Below are 3,798 nucleotides of genomic sequence, written 5' to 3' on the forward strand. Positions count from 1 at the left end.
CTACGAATATTTGGAGACATTACCTTTATAGGGCAACATATAAGATCCTTACCGAGAACAAAAGTCTGAAATTTTGGCAATAAGGTCCAGTTGAATCTTGGGGACAACATTGAAAATGAATATTTCTTTCCACCCTGCAACCGATAGACAGATTGAGATTACTAACGGAATTTATGTTGAAAACCTGTGTTATTGACTCTAAGGGTAATTGGGAAAGCCACCCAGGTTCGATTGAATTTTCGTGCATCAATAGTTACCATGCAAGCATTACGATGTCACATGTTGAGGCATTGTATGGAAAGAATTATAGAAGTCTTACTTGTTGGAATGAGTTTAGTGAGAATATTGTATTGAGGACATAATTCGTTGAGGAAGAAATACCCAAAGTTATTCCCTGAGATGAGTTACGAGGGCGTAACTCGTTTTCTTTAAGAGGGTTAGAATGCGATATAAATTCGCGCTTTTTACCTATTTTTATGGTATTTTATGCATTTTATGCTCATTTTTAGCAACTTAAACATGTTGGTGCAAAGTAAATAAATTCTCCGCATAAGAAAAAGGTGTTCTTGAGTAACACAAACATCTTTGAGTTGGCAAATGAGTGCACAAGAGTGTCACAAAGTACTTCTACAGTAAGAATAAGTTGAAAACTTTTGAAAAATGTGTGAATTTTCGTGTCAAGTTTCGGGACGAAACTTCTTTTAAGAGGGGTAGATTGTAATCCCCCGTAATTTTATACATTTTATTAATATATTTTAACGTATAAGTAATTATATTAAAATAGAATTTACGAATTTTGAAATAAATATTTAAGTAACGAATATTTATTTTTATACGTTTTAAATATTTCAACGATTTATGAAATTAAAATTATTTTAGAACTTTTTGTTGAAAAGAAATCGAATTACAAAAACCGTTTGAATTTGGAAAACAATCCTAATGGGTTTTGGATTCAAACACTTAAACTCAATCCTAGTTCTAGCCCAAAATGATAAAGCCCAAATAACAAAAACTCAAATTCTTTACTCCCTCCTCTTTCTATTTCACGTGAAAACCCAAAACCCAAAACCCCTTCCCTTCTCCTTCACTTTCACGTGAACCAGGACCCTCAACCCTCAACCTCATTGTTGCTTCCGCCACGCCGCCAAACCAGTCGTCGGAGACCACCGTTGTCCCTCACCGCAGCTTCAAACGCCGGTAACTCCTCCATCTCTTGCTTCATTGTTCTTGCTTCTCCTTCGTTCTTATTCTTATCCTCTTGGTTGTTTTTGTTGCTCTCTGCCGCCACCACCACTGCGCAACTGGTTGCGCCGCACCATCACAGCCACCGTGCACTGTTGCTGCACCGCCCAACTCGCCAACCAACGTTTTCCATCATCCTCTTTCTTGTTTCTTCATTTTCACGACAGCAGCCAAGCACGACTAAGTGCGACCACCGTAGTCACCACCACCAGGCTCCAGCCGCGTCGCCCGTTCCCCGCGACCACCGCCCTGTGCCGCGCCGCCTGTGCTCCGCCGGCCAGCCTCCTCTCTCCTCTTTAATTCTTGGTTATTTCTTAAACCCTAAGTAACTAATTATTTTAATTAAATATAGTTGTTAATTTAAATTATGTTCTTGATATTAAATTTATAATTTTTATGGTTTGAACATGATTTTCAGATTTGGGTTGAGATTATAAACGAATTAATTTTCAGTTTTTGATTAAAATATAAGTTAGGGTTTAATCATGTTTTATTAATTCGAATTATATTTTCTTGAATTAAAGTTATAGTTTTATGATTTAAATTATAGATTTCAGATTATACGAATTATATAATAAAGTTACTAATTTTCAGATTATATTATATTGGTTAAATTAGTGCTTTTAAGTAGTAAAGTGTGACTTTTGAGGTTTTAAAGGCTTTAAATCATAATAGAAAGATTATATATTATTAAAGTTATTATTTTTATGATTTTAAAGATGTCGAATATATTTTGAGTAAGCTTTTAATTATTTTAGATTGCTGTAAATTTAAAGTATGATGCTTTGAAAGTTTTCAACGAATTTCAATAATTAATATAATAATTATGATGCTAGGAAACCAAATATTCAAGTTTCGATATTGAAAAATGTTCTAATTATGTTTAGGAAGGGTTTGAAGCTCCCTAATGTTGTTGAAAATTCAATATGAATTGATATGAGTCTATATTGGTTGTTGTTAGGTGGAGAATTCTCCGTAGGCGACTTTTGAATTATTAAAGTGGTCTTGCAGTTTGTTTACACAAGGTACGTACATACCTGCGTGCTTGGAATGTGTGCTAATTGTTGAAATCATGTTGATATTATTGTTGAACTTGGTGATGTTGATATTATAGACAAACTTGGTTATATGGAATGTGCATGTTTAATACTGTTGGACAAACTTATTGAACTTATTTTGCACTATAAGAACTGTAACATGTTAGTATGGATGTTTGATACAAACATGTTGGTTGGGAACACTAGATTATTCTATATGATTGGGTTGGATCGATTGGTTGTTGTTCCCTTTCTATCTTTTCACTACTTTATAAGGGCGGAGGACCTTGTTTAGTAAGTTGAAACTCTATGCCCATATACAGGGTTGCTCATGGTTAAAGGAAAGGTTGGTTAAGTTGGAATGAGTCTTGATTTATGCTTTTATGATCACTTACTTAATTCCAAGATAAAAACAGTTGTGAACAAAGGTGAATTGTCTGTCTTATGTAATGGTTGAGTCATAACGGAATCTCAATTTGTAAATCATGTAAAGTGAAACTGAATAGCAATAGCTTTAGACTGTGCACGTCTGAAGTGACGGACAAACAGGAGTTGGGGTTCATGGTGGTAGCCCATGGCCTTTTCTGGGACCGGATTGATCACCGTGTCCTATTTTTATTTAAACGTTCCTCGATATCGCAGGTCACTGAGGTTACGGAGTCGCGCCCGTACCTCGTCTTCCTTAGTGAAGACTTCTGGATGGTCAACTCGGTCCATTGTCTATTTCAACTAAAATAATATTATTGCTAAAAGTCTAGCCTAGTCTAGTCTGGTCAAGTATGGTCGTCAAACTATCATGTTTTATCTGCCCTTGTTTGTGTTCATTAGTATCATGTTAGGGTTGCTCGTTTAATAGAATCATGTTAGGATTATTATTGATTTAGTATGTAGTACTCAGCTTTGCTGATTACGTGCTTTTGCTTGTGCATGTTGATCATGGCTATGCCTTATTGATCCTGTGATGACCCAATCTTTGGTGAGCAGTCTCTAAGGATCAATAAGCATTGTCCATCTGCAGGTTTGAAGATGTTGCATCATTGGGATCGGGAATAGAGAGCTTGTATTTAGTTTTGATTTGCTAAGTTGACTTGGGTTTGTTTAATTGGACTTTAAACTGGTCGTACTATTTATATTTCCTTATTTTTTTGTTTATTGGTTTTTGGGATTAAACCTGTAATCGATTATTTATAAACCTAAAATTAGTTTTATGTTTTCCGCTGCAAAACTCTGAATAAGCCGTTACGTTTTCACACGGGCGATAATGCCTTGATAATTTTCTACGTTTTATATTAAAAGATTATTTTAGAAAAGAGAGAATTGTCGGGGTGTTACACAGATGGATGTCAAAACTGCTTTCTTAAACGGCGTTTTAACAGAAACTGTGTTTATGACACAGCCTGAAGGTTTTGAGGATCCAAAGAATGCTAAAAAGGTATGCAAGCTAAAGAAGTCAATCTACGGATTGAAGCAGGCATCCAGGAGCTGGAATATACGTTTTGATGAAGCAGTCAGTGACTTT

At 35.4% G+C, this 3,798-nt stretch overlaps 1 long non-coding RNA gene across 2 annotated transcripts; it reads left to right on the top strand.

Annotated features, from left to right (window-relative positions):
- Window positions 1-1,052: 1,052 nt before the first annotated feature.
- On the top strand, window positions 1,053-3,487 carry LOC110786217 (uncharacterized). Of its 2 annotated transcripts, XR_002532821.2 has the most exons (4): window positions 1,053-1,197; window positions 1,325-1,548; window positions 2,204-2,267; window positions 3,264-3,487. It is a non-coding gene; the product is annotated as an uncharacterized lncRNA (long non-coding RNA). The 2 variants fall into 2 exon arrangements; XR_008921816.1 differs by having other exon boundaries at window positions 1,062-1,548.
- The last annotated feature ends 311 nt before the right edge of the window (window positions 3,488-3,798 follow it).

The sequence above is a fragment of the Spinacia oleracea genome, chromosome 5 (assembly GCF_020520425.1).
Source record: "Spinacia oleracea cultivar Varoflay chromosome 5, BTI_SOV_V1, whole genome shotgun sequence".
NCBI classification, from domain to species: domain Eukaryota; kingdom Viridiplantae; phylum Streptophyta; class Magnoliopsida; order Caryophyllales; family Amaranthaceae; genus Spinacia; species Spinacia oleracea.